The 17183-nt window shown below is 50.5% G+C and overlaps 1 long non-coding RNA gene across 1 annotated transcript; it reads right to left on the reverse strand.

Annotated features, from left to right (window-relative positions):
• LOC106503074 lies at nt 7206-15547 on the reverse strand. Its single transcript, XR_001296743.2, has 3 exons — nt 15417-15547; nt 12368-12477; nt 7206-7366 (listed from the first exon to the last, which is right to left on the reverse strand). It is a non-coding gene; the product is annotated as an uncharacterized LOC106503074 (long non-coding RNA).

Here is a 17183-nt window from a genome sequence, read left to right on the forward strand (position 1 = left end):
GTTTATGTTCTCAGCACTTTCCTGTGTCACCTGGTCCAGCCCTTGGCCAATCACAGCTCAGTTTAATCCAAATGCTGAGTACTTGCTTGCGCAGGCCACAAATGATTAAAAAAGAAAAAAAAAAAAAACACAAGCCTAAAAGCCAGTACTTACAGCACACTTTCCATACGATGCCCTGGGAGGGTGGTGCTGTCATCTGACCCCCAACAGTCAAGGCCATTGACATTCAGAGAGGTCATCTGTGCAGCGTCACCCAGCGGTCATCAGGGAAGTATGTGCCTCCCCAGTGCAGGGACCCAGCCCTCAGGACCTCTATGGGAATTCCCTTCCCTTGTTCCCTTCTGTGTCCCCAGAGGATGCCAGCAAGGCAACTAGTTGATGGGTGGTTAGAAAGCAAAAAGTCTAATTGACTCAGATTTTATCTCCAGGGTGATTCTGGGCATGTGGTATCCAGAACAGGCAGGATGTGGCTCCATGCTAGTCGAGGCCGAGCTCCCACCTCTCGAGGGGCTGCCCACAAGGTCTGCTTCCTTCCCGCCAGGTGCACTGAATGAGCTGGGGGCAGAGCCAGTGTGTCTTAGGGGAACTCAACAATAAAGGGTCGGAGGCAGAGCCCAGCTAGGAACCCAGCACCTGTCCCTGCTCTCCAGGCAGAGTGGAGGAGCTGACACCCTCAGAACCCTAGTGGGGCCACCTGGTTCAAAGTGCACTGAGTTCTTTAGTCAGGACAGAGCTGACCCCGTGAAACAGAACCCTGGGGTGGGCAGGGAGTGCGGGGGAGTCACACCTCCCTCTGCCAGGCTGATGCCCAAGAGTGCCTGCCTCTCTGACATGCTGCACATGCCCCAGGGCACTTGAGCTCTGAGAAACTCCAGGAGCCCCATGAGTTGCATATCCTCTCTTGTTCCCAAGTCTAGAAGGTTCTGGAACCCATGAAAGCCAACTCCAAAGCCCAGAGCCTTCTCCACAATTCCAGGGGGAGATTTTAGGTCTCTGTTTAGAGCTCTGAGAGTTCCTGCGAACCACATCCCACTGGAAAGTTTAGAAGCCTTGCCCTGGAAGCCACCACTTCTTCCCTCCTGGTGCCCTCCCTGGGAGGCGCTGCTGAAATAAACAAGAGTGTGGGAAGGGGGCTGTGGCAGACCTTGTGGGTGTGCTTCCCACAGTCTCTGATGCCCACCTTCTCCCGACTGTGTACTTTACCAGCCTCCCTTGCAGCTAGACTCAGTCAGTGACCCACTTCTGACCCATGAGATGTCAAAAGAATCTGTTGGGACACTTCTGGAAAACGTTTTGCTTTCCTGATAAAAAGACTGAGACCCTGCTGGTACAGTCCTAGAAACCTGCTCCACCCCTCCCCCCTCGAATATAGATGTGACGTCTGGAGATAGAGCAGTCATCTTGATACCATAGCAGGACAGGCAATGGAAATGCGGCACACAGAATGGTACCGCCCCCCCCAACAAGAGATGCTCACATCTTAATCCCCAGAACCTGCCAAAATGTCGGGCAATATGGCAGAGGGGAAGTAAGGTTTCTAATCAAGCTGAACTTGAAATGGGGAGGACATCCTGGACTCCCCCACATGAGCCCAGTGTAATAACAGGGTCCTTAAGGGTGTGAAATGGAAGAAGAAGTCAGAAAAGAGCTGTGATGAAGAAAGAAAGGGGGAGATGCAGAGCTGGTCTGGAGGCGCAGGCAGGAGCCAGGAGCCAAGGGGTGCAGGGACAGCCCAGGAAGTGGGCTCCGGGAGGAGCAGAGCCCCATGAGTTCCATGCCAGACTTCTGCTCCCTAGACCTCTGAGAGAAAACATCTGTGTTGGTTTAAGTGGCCAAGTCTGCGGTCATTTGTCACAGCAGCCCCAGGACCCTGACACAAGCCATATGAGATGCTGGCTTGCCTTTGTCAAGCAAAGGAACCAAGGCCAGCAGCTGCCTTCCTCCAGACATCTTGTTGTGTGAGGACAATGACTCCAGGCTGGCTTAAGGCACTTCGGGGTGGACTATTTGTGATGTGGAGCTTAGCACATTTCTAACTGGCACTTGTGTCAACTAGGGAAGCTTTCATCTCAAGATTCCTTTTGTGAGAAGGAAACAGCATTGCCAGGTAACAATGTGACCTGAGCCCCAGGACAGCACCCCAAGGTCTGACAATGAATGCCAGGTGGCCCTAGGGCCTTTCCAGAGAAAGCAAGGTATAGTGAGGACAGAGTTCCCTGAGCAACTCTCTTCAGAAAACTTTCCCTCCATATAATACCCTGAAGCCCTCAACATTCTAAAATGAGAAACGGAACGTTAATTAAATGTTTGTTGAACCATAAAGTGGACTGAAGACAAAAAAGCTGACTGCAATAAAGAGAAGAGTGACCTTGTCTGGGCGTGTGGCCACTCCATGGCAGAGTCCCCGTGTTCATAGTGGCCCCCCTGAGAGGACTGCATGCAGCTTCTCCAATTTAATGGCCGCTCAGGACCGGGTTCCTTGTGTCTTACTTCTACGGCAGACTGTTCATCATTGATGTGACCTCGCTGACAGAGAGCCCTTCTCAGAAATACAACTTGACTGTAATGTAATTTCTGAATTGCATTTTCCTAACCTATTTTATCACTCACTTTACAATTGGGTTTTGAGGAGTAGGCTGTGGGAAGATGCCGTTGCTTATTCGTGACACACAAAGAGCCTGCGAGTCAGGAAGGGACATTTGTTGGGGACCTGCCCCCTCTGTGCTGGGTGCAGGGGAGCCAGGACTCAGGAGAGGGCCGCTCGGCGCCAGAGTGGGCAGACATTTGATACTCACTGCTCCCGCCCAGCGTGGCCTGACCCGGTTATGGATGAAAGAGACGTCCAGTGGAAGGTCTAGCAGAGGCCCGGCAGGTGACCAGCACTCAACAAACGTTAACTATTGAAATGCCTTTCTCTCCAGCACTCCTGGCAGCTCTCGAGGTAAGTCTAGAGAGCATTCCCACACTCCAGGCCAGGAATCGGAGGCTGAGCAGGGTTCCATGACAGCAGGAGAGTGACTGTCCTCCACCCCCGCCAGATGCACCCCCCACCGCAGTACCCACCTTCCTCGTGGCCCCTCATGACAGCTCTGCAAGGGGCCTTGCGCTGCCCACCATTCTGAGATGCGTGGAGACAGGTGTAAACGCAGGCTGCCTGATGGCACTTTCTGGGCTCTGACCTGTGACCTCACAGCCCGCCAGCCGCAGCAGAGCCTTCCCTGGCCCCAGAGTGCAGCGAGGCCGAGCCGGCAGTCAGCCAGGAGCAGAGAGAGGCCCCTCCCAGGGCCCAGCTCTGAGCTCAGGGGCCCGACTCACAGACAATCCCAGACTGACTGGGAGCCCAAGAGAGGTGTGGGAAGAGAGAAAGGAAGCAAGTGGGCACCCCACAACCCACCCCAAGGGCTTCCCAGGCTGTGACCACAGCGGCCAGGCTGCCCTCCCCCCAGGCTGGCCCACACACCACCCCGCCCACCCTGGGGAGACCTTCCCGAAGCCCCAACAGCCCTGAGCCGCGGGGCTGGGGTCCTGGAGCCCGAGGAGTCTTGCAGGTTGGACCCCTCTCTGGTTCTGACACCATGTGACTCTGGGCAAATCCCCAACTTCTCTGTGCCTTGAATTCCTTCCCTGTGAATTGAAAGTCATAAAAGAAGCCCCCTGCTTTTAAGGGAAGCCTTGGCCCCAAACAACAATCCTTTATTTTCCCGACTGGTAGAGACATATTCACTTTATTTTGAAAGAGTCCATGAGTGAGATATCCAGAATGTGAAGAGATAAACATCTCATCAGAAGGGTTTCTGTACAGAAAAGTGTCTCTTTCCGCTTCGCATCAGGAGAGCGTCACGTAATCGTCAGATGTGACCCGCGCCACCTCGGCCCTCTGCTGGTCGCCCAACCGCATCTGTTCCCCACCCCATTCCTCCCTGTTGACAGGATTCTGGTTTTGTTTGGCTTGGCAAGGGACCCGACTAAAAATATGCAGTTTCCCAGACTCCTTTGCAGTGAGTGGTCAGGTGACACGGTCCCAGCCGGGCGACGGAGGTGAGCTGCCTCAAGGGGGCCCCTTCCAGAGGACAAGACAGAGCAGCGTCTCCCTGGCCCTTTATCCTTCTTGGAACGCCAGGAGTCTTAGAGGCGTGCCACTCACCTCAGACCTGAGCCCACAGGTCCAGAGCCCCAAAGATGGAGAGAACCAGGGTCCCTGCCCAGTCCACCACCCCTGCCTCCCCCACTGGGGACAACACTCCTCCGTTATCTGCAGCTGACCCACATGCACCTGAATACTAGGACCTCATCATTGAGAGTAAACACAATAGAGGTTAGACAGGCCGTCTCCATGGAAATAGCTCCCACCTCCCTGCTATCTAGCAGAAAGGATTGACATCAATACCATTCAATCACAACATTCTCTGTCGTCTTTGGGGCACTGAGAAGTAGGTACCTCTATTCACTGAGGTAAGTATTTTATTTATTTGGGCTTGTTTATCTATTAATTTTCTTAGTGAAACCAGCCTTCAGGTTTCCCAACGCACAGCATGACACAGACCATGGCACCCCTGAGCTGTTGCCTCCTCCCAGGGTGCTGACAGAGGGAGCTGGCCACTCAGGAGAGGGGCTCAGTGTCTCTGTCTGTGCAGCTGGGATGCCCAGATGGCGCCTGCTCGGCCCTGGGAACGTGGAGCTGAGCCAAAAGCAGCTACCTGCCCCGACCTCGGTGATCTGGCCAAGGCTGTGGTCTCTGATCACGTGCCCCCTCATCCACCCTCTGTCCACGTCCCGTTCCGTCCTCACGCTCCCTTTGCCCAGGCCAGGGCCGGGGACGCTGCTGCCCTGTCCCCACCCACAGGCTGAGCCCCTCACCTCTCCACTCAGAAGCTCATCTGAGGGCTTCCCGCAAACCCCTTACCTACACATCAGTGCCCCATCCAATGCTCCCCCAAAGCCCGCAGCTGTCCAGCACATGTCTGGCCTCCCCGTGGGCTGTGGGCCGAGACAGAAACCACCTTGTCTGTTGTTCACAGCTGTAAACCAAGAACCACCCAAGCACAGGGCAGAGTCGGGCTCCACAGACACTTCCTTCCCTGGAATGCCTGCCTGCTGACCAAGAGGGGGGACACAGTCCTTTCACAGTGGCTGCAGTGGAGAGCCTCGGGGTACAGCAAAGCCTCGTTTTACCAGGTCTGTGTTTTTCCCCCGCACGCCACACCCTTACACCTCCCAAGCTTGGGGAAAGGCTGAGGAGCATCTCATCCCATGGGCCCAGGTGTCGTGTTGGGAGAGATGCTCACCCCAGGTCACCTAGAACAGCCCAAAAGGACAGGAAGGAGAAGTGAGATACCCAGAATCCCCTGCACATAAGCCCTGGGGCAAAGAGGTGAGTCCCTCATTGGAGGACAGGGAACTGCACTGGAGGAGAGGGAAGAGCGGGTGCAAAGGCACTGAGGTCTTGGAGAAACGAGAGTCGTGGGTGTGTCAGGGAGCACAGCGAGGAGGACCGAGGCTAGATGGTAGTGGTTGTTGGTTTTTATAGCATGAGATTGTCATTAACTCTGTTTATAATAATGACAATGTTTGTCCAGCACCAACTATGTTCCAGGCATTTTGCATCCACCATCTCAGTCCCTCCAGCCCCCAGGAGGTAGGCCTTACAATTATCCCCATCTTTAGAAGACAAACCTGAGGCCCAGAGAATCAAACTGACTTTCACAGGACACCTGACAAGAAGGAGCAGAGCTAGAATCTCAGTCGAGGCTCCTGGCTCCGCAAACATCATTCCCAAGGCCCATTTACACCACAACCCCTGCCCTTGGGCACAGTGAAGGGAGCTGCTCAGTCACCCGGTGATATGGATCAGTCAGCACATCCTGCTGTGTAACAAAAGCACACAACCTGGGGCATTTACACCCTGCGTCTGAAGTGGTCAGCTAGGCATCCCCGCTGACACTGGCTGGGCTACTTACTCGTCTGAAGTTCTGCTGGGGTGGATGAACATCTCCTCTCCTTCCTCAGTCCAGCAGCTCAGGCCCTGCTCACACAGAGACAGAGGCACCCAAGGACTAGTGGAAGCAGGTAAGCGTGCCTCCAGCTTCTGCCGGAGTGACGTCTGCTGGTACCCTATTGGCCAGAGCAAGTCACAGAGTGAAACCCAGCTTCCAGGGACAGGGAACTCTACCCGCCACTTAATAGAAGGAGCTTCGAAGCCCTCAGCAAAGGCTGAAGCCCTGAGGCCACTTATGCATGCATTCCACCCGCACAGGTAAGAAGCCCAGAGCAGGGCCAGAGGAGGCGCTGGGGGGGGGGGGGGGTGGCGGGGGACAGGGGTCTCTCTGAGCCTGGGTCCTCCCCCAGGCAAAGAAGGAGCGACTTGTCCAGGGTCCAGCAGGAGGCAGTGGGGGAGCCCGAGCCTTTGTCCAAGCCCTCTGACTCCAAGACCCCTTCCCCTTGAGGTATGAGCCTGGGTGGATCACTAGGTCCAACCAAGAAAAACAGAAACTTCGCTGAGTATTTAAAACAGAGAATTCAATATGTGGAACTGGTTGCTCTGATGATGGAAAACGGAGAAGCCAACCAGGGGAGCTGGGAGATATGCATCACACGGGCAGGAAGCTGCTGGCACCCTGGGGCTGGAGGGACAGAGAGGGCCCCCAGCTGGCAAGAGCCTGCCTCTGCAGCAGCACACTGCTGAGATGGGAGCCCGGGCAGGGGGCGGTGAGCGGGGGAGGGGGCAAGGAGGAAGGCGGTGCCTGGCTTCTCCCTTCTGCAGCCCTCCCTCCCACCACCCTCCTCTCACCAGCACCTCCCACCAGCCAGACCCAGCGGGGAGCCAGGGGACCCAGCGGGGAGCCAGGGGAATAATGTAGCCCCTCAGCCCGCAGCACAGAGCCAGCCAGGAAGGGCTGAGGGTCAGGCTGAGGACACAGAGGGAGCCTCTAGGGGACAAGTTGCCTCCGTCTCCCTGGGTCCCAAGCCAGTACACACAAGCAGAGCCCTGGTTCAGACTCAGGAGGGCTGGGTGGGGGAGACTCTGCACACCCAAAGCAGGCTCCTGGGGAGGCCCAGGCTCTTCCCGAGGCAGCACCCACGAGGAGCGAACGCCTGCAGGGAGACGCCCAGAGGACACTTGGTCAGTGCCTACTGCGGCTGGGCTTTCCCTTCTTCCAGCCTCTGAGGCAGGAATGGCAGCTGGAGGGAAAATCAGCGCCAGCAATTCGAGAGACTCACCGGAGTCACCCGTTCCCAGGCGGCCCCTCTCGCTGCTGGTTTGCTCCTGGGCTCCGGGAACTGGCCCACAGACGGCCGTGACCCAGTCCTCCATCTCGCACACGCTAGGGGCCTAGCCTTCTTATTCACAGTCTCAGATCCTCAGGACCTGAAAAAGAAAGATCACCATCTCCATTTTATGTCGGAGGAAACCTAGACTCTGGAAACTTAAACACTTCACCAAGAGTCCCCAGGGAAGGAGAGCAGAGCCCTGTGGGAACCCAAACCTGCCTGAAGCCTCTGCTCAGGCCCCAGCCCTGCCTCTCAGACTCAGCTGCCATCGCTCACAGTACTGAACTGGCAGGGCCCCTGGGGTCCTGCTTTGGAAGGTGGGGACTGTGATCCCACCGCCTGGACTCAGACCTTACTCCTGCCAGCCCTGCACACACACTGGGCCTCCTGGGAGCCCCGCTCAGTTTCCTCGACTGTCAAGAAGGGACAAGGACATTCCCAATCGCATCATCACATTGGGAGGCACCATCCAGTTATCCTGAGCGACCCCCGGCATGTTCAAACTCTGGATAGATACGAAATGATCATGCCGTTTAGATTCTAGTGGGAAATCAAATCATCAAAACTGGGAATCTGTCATCTGACTGCATGTCCAAGGTTACAACTCCAAGAAAGCGTGTGCCATGAAATGAACAGCAGCACCGACCGCACTATCTGAGAAGTTGCCCAGCCCCGTGGGACTGGGTGCCCAGGAGGCCTCCCGCTTTGTGGACTGGTCTCAGCTCCCCCAGACGAGAGCATGTCCCGTCTCCTCACCAAGCCAGCCTCCACCGCGCACTGGGAATAGACCTGGGGATAGCAGCCTGGAATGTTTGGTGCCTCCCGTCACTCCTGCCTGGACACCTCCGTGCAGGGGCGGCGATGCAAGGCCACTGAAGAGTGGCCTCCAACCTCATTTCTCCAAACCACACAGAAGACGCTGGGCAAGTTTGTTTCTGAGAAGACAGGCAGGGATTTGAGTTTCTGGCGCTTGTTTGCACAAAGGATTTCAGCCGTCTTTCTCCTGACACGCAGCTTAAACACGTTAGCTGACCCTTAAATGGAATCCCCACGATGCCCCGGCTCCCTCTAAGAAAATTTCAGGGCAGTGGGTGGAGGGGGGATAAAATGCATTGTGTCCTGTGGGCTTATTCCTGGCACTGCCAGTTTAGGGTTGATGACTCCATGCCAACTGTGTCTCCTGGTTTATTTGGGTGTCTTTTTCTCTTCTCCTTTACCTTTTAACTAAAACACAAAATAAGCATTTTGATTGCCTTCAGCTGTGAAGAGGGAAGCACATCTCACCCCCGCCCCCTCGCCCCGGCTGTTTGCTGGCAGAGATCAAACGTGAATTTCTCAAAAAACAAAAAGTGGAAAGTTTACAAATACAGGACTCAGAATCTGCAACAGTGCGCCATCACTCCAAGTCGGGATGTGTGTAGCCCAACATGCTTGCCGGCAACCAGGCCTCCCGTGCTTTTTCTGTAAACCCACATGCAAAGATGGTACCAGGGCCACTTTCTGCCCATCTGCCAGGAAAAAAAAAAAAAAGAAAGAAAGCCCAGAAGAGACAATAATCTTTGCATCAGCTGAGGCGCTATCAGCCTGGCTGGCAAACTGAAACATAATATTTTAGGCTGAAGTTGATCATATAGGTTTGCTGAATTCATTTTCTGAAAGTCTTGCCCCGAACAAGTTTATTCATTTTCATGAAGTCTGAAAGTGCTTTTTCTTGTTGGGTGTCTGAAACCTGAAATATTTTCAACTAAATGAGAAAATGTTCGCTGTTGAATGACCTATTAAAGCTGTCACAAACGTGATTTCTGGAAATAAACAAGATCGTAAGAAGGTTGGCCGGAGCAGAAAAGTAAGTCAGCGTTAATAGGTGGTGTAATTAAATTATCCCTTAAGCCAAGGTGCCAAGTGACACAGCTTTGTGTGTGTGAATTCTAATACAGTCACCTCCCTGGGCCTGCACAAATCTGAATGGACTTCTCTCCAGAATCACTAACTTTATTTTCTTCGGTTTCTACGTATCAAATAGCTCTCTCTGTTCTGCTAGCTAACCAAAGTTCTTGAGACAGACAAGCCCATATTTTCTCGTATCATTTTACAGAGGTTCACTTGATACAAACCTGGCTCCATAAACAATGTTTATTTTTTATGGTTTAGTATCTTGCTCAAGAAAATTAGAACTAAGTTTCATGAAGATTTATTTTCATTTTAACTATATTGTTCGCTGGCCACTGCCACTCAATACTTAAATGACTTTCTCCCCAAAGGGCAACATCTTTAAAGCGGAACAGAGTTTATTTAAACAGCTGGTTTTTTTGCACAGTCATTTTATTAATACATAGATTGAAGTCATGAATACTCAGTAACTTGCTCAGTTTGTAAATACATACAGGTATAAAAGGTGACATATCATTCAATTAAATTCTTAAAGAGCAACACATGATTAATTGCTACCAGTAGGATGAAGTCACTGTGTTCTGCTGTATCTACATATTTCTGTCTTTAAATAGCATTTCACACTTGGAGTGAAATGAATTCCTGCCCATCTCCCTGCCAAGGACAAATGATAACATCATTTTTAGGAAAACAAATAAATCTTTTTGTTGCTATTGTTGAATTCCAATTTGTTTAAAATAATTGTCAACATGCACCCTATTTCTTTTTAAATTAAGATATGGCAAATTATTATATAAAACAAATTAAGGAATCATGTTGTCCCACAAAGAATCAAAACACTGAAATTTCCAAAAAATATTTTAAAGTCATTTTAACGTTCAATATGTTAAAGGACATGCTCATAGTTATTGAGATTCTCTCTAGCAAAGAAGTGGGGAGAGAAAAATGTTTGCTTGTTTTTGGAATAGAGTAGAAACTTTTCCAGTGGGAGAAGAGTTTCATTCATGGGAGATGGAGGTTTAAAAGCTTTAAGAAGCTGGTGATACCATTTAGCAGGTGCTGATATAATGAAATACAATGTCCAGGGTGGAAGTCCCACGTGCATTCATCACTTTCAAAAGGAAAAGACTTTCTCGAGAAGCTGAGACTCTGGTATCACTATCTGTACATGCCCGATTTTAACTGGTCATTTGTACACATATAAGATTCTATGCAATACTGTAACCAGTGCATTTTTCATCAACATTACAGAAGAACCATGAGGAGATCTTCTACTTGATAAAACATAGATGGGCAACAGATAGAATATTGAAATAGCTGCTAACCATCTTCCATTTTCATTCTGAACATTTCCAGAAGGTATTTTGTGCTCTAGCTGGGTGCTGCCTCACACCATTTCGAGAAGGTAAGACACTTGGTAATTAACAGTTGCCTTAATTAACAGTTGCCTTAACACTTTAATACTCTCGGATGGCTTGGCACATTTCAGGCCAGGCCACAACAAAGTTGTTCTTCTTGCTTTTAGAGATCACTGGATGGGCTCTGGAGAGGGGAAGGGGGACGAAATTTTAGTCTCTATCTTCCCCACCCCCACCCCATGGGTCACTCTAGAAGTAACATCGCCATCTGCTGGACACTAAAGGAACCTCCCTAAGAGGGGGAAGGTTTCTGTTTCGGCAATCCACATTAGACTACTTAACAAAATGTATTTAACATGTACAAGGCCACCGCGTCGGAGACAGGACACCAAGAACAAAATAATCAAAAGTGCAGGAAAGTGGCAATATCCATTTTGCACAAACTGGTCTGTAGCATTTTTGAAAACTGGTTCTCCTCAATCCCCCTGTCCCAGGCAACAACCCCCAGAGAAGGTGAAAAAAGAAAGACAACTGCCATTTTTAATTTCTAAGAGTTATGAATTTCTAGAATGAAAGTTTTTTTCTTTGTTTGTTTGTTTGTTTGGTCACCAGTCAGCCCTCACCTTTTTCTCTCCACACTTACTCAGGGCTGGAACTGTTGGGGGAGGTGAACACGCATACGCATGTGTGCGCTTATACACACACACACACACACACACACACACACACACTATTCCTTTGGAGTTCTTTAATCTAACAAGGCTTCAGGAACACAAGAGCACAAAACTGGGATAACCCAAATATTATTCTAAACTCTTTTTTCAGGCACTTAAGCAAAACAACTACCATTTTTGAAGTTTATATAACTTTCCCTTATAAATACAATCACATTCCGATTATACATCTGCATGATGTCGATTTCTGGATTTCCTTACGCAAGTAACAGTCTTGCTTCCCCCCTTCTTCCTGCTCCTAACTGATCACTGGATTGGCCTTGAAATTTGAGCATTAATTGCTTTCTCTTGGTAATTAAAGTCAGGGTATTCTTTTCATGAGAGAACAACATTGTTTTACAATTTCCCATACTCCTTGGAATAGTTTTATGGAAAGGAAAGAAGTAAGTTGTGAATATTAACATATGTTTTCTTTACAATCCAGAAAAATAAATTCTTTAAGAGATAACTCTTGTTAAATGAAAATTACATTTGTTAAGTATCAAAATTCACCCATTTTAAAAGAGAAACATTTTTACTGAATTTTATTTTCCTTTATTATGCACCATAAAAAAATTTTAAGTGTCCTAGGAGCCTTAAAGTCAGGCTTGCTATTGCATTACAGTCACAAATTACTTCATTTCATATATATATATATATTCATTTCATATATATATATATATATATACCAAGGTATTTACATTTGTAACTTAATTTCTCACTCAATAGAGTTTGAAAGATCTGGATATTATAAAGGCGAACTCATTTTCTGCTGGAATGAAATGAGAAAATGAAAATTTTAAAAATTCGTTTTATTAGGTAAATTCAGCAGGGACTCTCTGTTAGCCCCTGAAATAAACCAGCTTGCTTCTGTTTACTTTCTCCATCTTTCGGAGCCTCAAAATGAAAATTGAAGTCACTGCCATCAGTAAGCACACTCCCCCTCCCCTTCCTATTCGATGTTTGTGTAGAAATTGTAGAGTCTCTTTTCCTAAAAGTTGAGAATGGTGCTGAGGGCCGACAGAGCGGGTTCAGACGGGAAGCCCCATAGAAAGTTAACCGCTAGAGAAAGAAAGGGGAGGCCTGACGGGAGGGGACGATCAGGGCCAGAGCCGCGGGACAGACTGGAGTACTCACAGTTTCCAGTGTCCGCTCCTCTGTCTGGGTCCCGGTGCTGGTTCCAGAAGGAAATGTGGCTCTTTGTGCAGAACTCGAGTGAACATCCAGGAAGTTGGCAAAATCACTAGCTAAACAATCAATAGAAGAAACACAACAAATTAAAGTACCAAATTTGGGTTTTTTCTCCAATAAAGGAAAAGAAAGTGAGCAGCTGAGGGGAAGGTGGGGGAAAGGACATATTTAAATTTTTTCTCCTGTGACCTGAGCTGGGCCCCAGGTTAATCTCAGTGTGAATCTGGATACTGCTCTCCTGACCCGCGTAATATAAAGCATTATTCGACCGCCTGTAAAGGACACAGGCTTATCGCAAACCCTGAAATTCGCTGTGCAAAACGGCCCGAGTTCCTGCCGCAGACCTGAAATGAGTTTTCCTATGAAAATACACTTTAAAACTCAGCGACCCCCACCCCTAACGAAAGCCTTCGGTGACAGGAAATGTTAACCATTTTAAGCACTTTTTATTTGCATTTGCTCCGAAGCTGAGGGAGTGAGGGGAGAAATGTACTTCTAATGACTGGTGGTGAAAATCAGAAATCAGAGGGTGGAGTGAGCATGGACCTGCGTGTTTCTGAGCTGGTGGGGGATGAGGGGTGTGGAGTGTGCTGGGCCCTGAATTTACCCAGACAAGAGTGACCTAGCCTGAGTTCCCACAGAAGCTGGGAAGGGTTTGCGTGGAGCAGTTGCGCCGCATTTCAAATTCTCTTGCTGTGTTGATAAGTTAAAGGCAGTCCCTTTCCACTCTTCAGCTGAGACGTCCACAGAAAAGGGCCCGACTTGCAATGTTTGTGGCACTGAGATGTGTTTGTGTGTGTTTTCTTCCTGGGATCAAAAGGGGAAAAAATTTTTCCCCGAAATCAACTAAACACTGAAACTAAGAAACACACAGAATGTGTATAACATTGTCCTTCAGAAATCCATCTAGAATTTAAAAAAAAAAAAAAAACAAAAACCTCTCTTTGATCAAAAGCCGACAGAGAATTACATTTTTCTCCATTCTGTTGCATTTAACACAGACTAACACAGGGTGAGTTTAAACAAACAGATGGGCTGGGCATGAATGCTCCTTTCAGTTTGAGTAGCTTGAGGTAGGTTGAATCCATGAGGCGGGTGGGGGTGAGCAGCAGTTGGGAGGATTAGTTAGAGGGGAGGAAAGCTGCAAAGTATAGGGGGGAGCCAAGACAAGAATAAACCCATGATGAAAAAAATTTTTAAACTACTTCTATGCTTTGAGCCTGTGACCCTCCAGCAAGTGTGCAGTGTAACTGTTGAAATTCTTCTGCCTAAAAGATAAATGGCCTACTTGATTCAAGAGTGTCAAGTAGGAAAAACAAAACAAAACAAAAACCCTTCAAAGTATATTTTCAGAAGATAACTAATGCGCAATGAGCGCCCGGTAAGAAGGGCGTACGGGGGAGAAGGCCAGCTCCTCATGGGAAATCCTGCTTCAGAGCGGTGTTCCAGCAGCCTTGGGGTAGGTCGGGGGCCAACTGAGAAAGGCCAGTCCTGGGCTGAGGGTCTTCACGGGGCATGAACTGGACCCCAAGCCCCATCAGAACGGGCTGCTCATGGCCTCCCCACCCTGTGGGTCCCCTAAGCCATGTGAGATCTTCAGCCCATGGGGAATATGCGGGTGTGCAAGGCCGGGTGACTGAGTCCCTGCTGAGAGCCATGCAATCTGCACTGTCTTCCCCACGTGGAGGGAGGGGGGTGCTGGCCGGTGCCACTCACCCCTGGGTGAGCCAGCTAGGGACGCCCACCCCCCACCCCAGCCCAGCCTCAGAGACCTTCCCGAATCCTCCTCCTCCATGGAAAGAGCCTGCAGATGAGGGACCGTCGTCCTCACCTCTGCCCCACAACCTGGGAGCGTCTCACCTCTGCACGCCCCAGGCACTGAAAGAAGTCCCCCACCCCAGCCAGCTCTGTGGACAGGCCTGTGCCCTGGCTTTGGGTCGGTGGTGATAGAATGCTGGGAGCCCTGTGAGGCCGATCTCCAGCTCCCTCCCACCGCCAGCAGAGCAAGCTGAGCTCCCCTCCACACTGCTTCCTCCATGCTCAGGAAGCCATGGGAAGGAAGGAAGGGAAGAAAAAGCCACAGGTCATGCGGAGTCACTTCTTAGCATCCGTGCACGCCCTGCTGGAGTGTTTAGGTAGAGGCTGGGTGATATCTGGAGGCTCCGTCCAGAAAGGAGGAACCCAGACCCAGCCAGGCTGCTATGCGGAAATTTGGAGGTCCTCTGGCCCCGGGGACCCCACAACCCAGCCACCGCCCCACTCTCTCAACCTTCTCCAGGTCTCTCAGGTTCCCGGGCCCTGAGTAATGCGTGTACCTCGAGTTCCTGGCGCCCAGATTCTAGCTTCCCCTCCAGGTTGGGGGCAGACGCCGCCCAGGCCTGGAGCTTGCAGAGTCCCGACAACTTGGCAAAGGCAAAAGAGCTGCAGGGGAAGGAAAGGCAAGAATGTTCTAGAAGGAGACAGAGCCACACACTGGGCCCAGGGGGCAAGCAACATCCACTTTTCCCCCTCACTGTTCTTTCTCTAAAACACCAAAACACAAACCAGGGCCACATAAATGTATGTGTATAAAGAATTTAGTCAGTGTATGCACACACTCACACACATACCCATGTTTTATTTTTAATTTATTTATTTTAAACACCAGACTATTTCTTCTCACCAAAGGCCTTTTCTCACGCTGTTTTATCCCCAGCTTTCACAGAACTTCTCTACTTCATGTAGAGGAAGGCATTTCCCACAGCCCTCTGGCTGGAATGTGCTAAAATGCTAGCATCGACACATTTCTATTTCACTTTATTGCAGAAGCGTTGTTTTATGGCGCAGGGTGTGTGGTGTGTGTGAAGAGCGGGCAGAGGAGGGCTGTTCTGCTGGGGAGGGGCGCTGCCCCGCAGTGCTGTCGGCCTCGTATAAATCCTGAAAAGTGACAGTTGAGCTGGTAGGAGAATTTGGGAAACCAACAGACAAAATATACAGAGCAGCCCGTAGGCCTCACCTTTACGAGGCAGAGAGAGCTCCTGGAATGGATGGGCCGGGACCTCCGAGGCCACTCATTAGGCACTTGATGAATTGGACATGGGGCCCACTGCCCTCCTGGGGCAGGGAAACGCTCGAAAACCAAGTTTTATTAACCTAATAAAATGAAAGGGAAAAAAAAGTCAAGAAAATTTCAGCTGGAAGAATAAACGCAAGGAGTATAGCAAGTTAACCTACTTTTCATGTATTTAGAACTATTTTGGCAGCTGAGGGCAATTCCCCAAAAGACCCCGCATTCCTAACGTCAGATTCCAGCCAGCTGGCCATCCGCTAGCCACAGCGGCCTGGGACACCCAGGGATGCGCTGTCTCCACGGTCCTGAGAACCAAGAAGCCGGGAGTTTTTCATCATATTCAATGACAAAGCCCGGGAGGGAGAGAGGGAGAAAACGGCAAAGAAACGCCTTTGGGGGCAAACAAGGGTTTCAGAGAAAGAAAGGGATGTTGGCTGAGGTCTCAGGAATGCGGGCACCAGAGAGCAGGGCTCCGGCCTCGCAGGGGAGAGTTCCCGCAACAAACTGCAGAAGGTTGCGTGCAGGCAGATGTGACAGGGTCTATGTACCCACAAATGCCTCCAGGGACCCTCAACTTGGACATGGGGGGTGAGGGTTCCTTCTCGGACAGAGGCCAGCGTAAGCCCAGGCTCTGGGGCCGCTCAGGCCATCTCAGTGGACCTGAGAGCCGGCTCTATTCAGGGGCCTGGCCAAGCCACTGCTCACGCCCAGGAAGCAAGGCGGCTTTACTACCCTGGGTCCTGGAGCCCTGGATGCAGCCGGCCTGTGTTCTCCAGGCGCCCTTGCAGAGGGAGGATGTGTTTCAGCAGAAGATGCTTCAGCAGGACAGGGCAGAAGGGGAAAAGCCACCTCCTCCCGATTCCCCATTAGGCTCCGAGCCGGCCTTGCGAACAGGCAATGAGTCCATCAGCCAGAATCAACAAGCCCCAGCCCAAAACCCCATCTCCTAGTCCTACTCAGCGGGCCAACCCCCGCCTCCCCACGGCCTTTCCTCTTGTCTTAATAACACACATGCATACACTACCACCACTCTACATGTGCCAGCCTCTGGGCCAGCCTCTAACACACACACACACACACACACACCATCCCAGCCTGGCGCAAAGATAACAGAATCTCATTTACACGTGCTCCCGCACTCCAACTCCTACGGTATTTGTGCAACTCTGAAAGTTGGGATCTCTGGTTTTCTTTTTTTTTAAGTTGCTTTAACATTTCATTACTTCAGGGGATTTCTAGGGCAGTTGAACTCTTCTGGATGATAGTGTAAGGTGGACACATGACATCACCATTTATGAAAATCTGCAGAATGTACAGCACCAACTACAGATTAAGTGATACGTCGATACTGCCGGTCACCTGCACCAAAGGCACAGCATGCAGGCCAAACGTCAGCAACACGGGAAACCAAGGCGGGGGGCAGGAGGGAGATGGGGACTGTGCTTCCTGCTTGGTTTTTCTGTAAACCTAAACCCGCCCTAAAAAAATGAAGTCTACTAATAAAAGAAACCTCATTGCTAAAGTGACATTAGGAATTTTCCTTTGCTGTTCTCTTCCCCGTGTGGTATTTCCTGGGAAAGGATGTTCAGAAAGTAGAAAAGTTCAAAATAGAACAGAAACCCTACCAGCGCACAGCTCTTCCATCCACCCCATTCGAGGCCATCCTGTACTTGGTCTAGTCTCGGAGGACGTTTTTTCCAAGACTGGTTTCCA

This window comes from Capra hircus, chromosome 18 (genome assembly GCF_001704415.2).
Source record: "Capra hircus breed San Clemente chromosome 18, ASM170441v1, whole genome shotgun sequence".
In the NCBI taxonomy this organism is placed as follows: Eukaryota; Metazoa; Chordata; class Mammalia; order Artiodactyla; family Bovidae; genus Capra; species Capra hircus.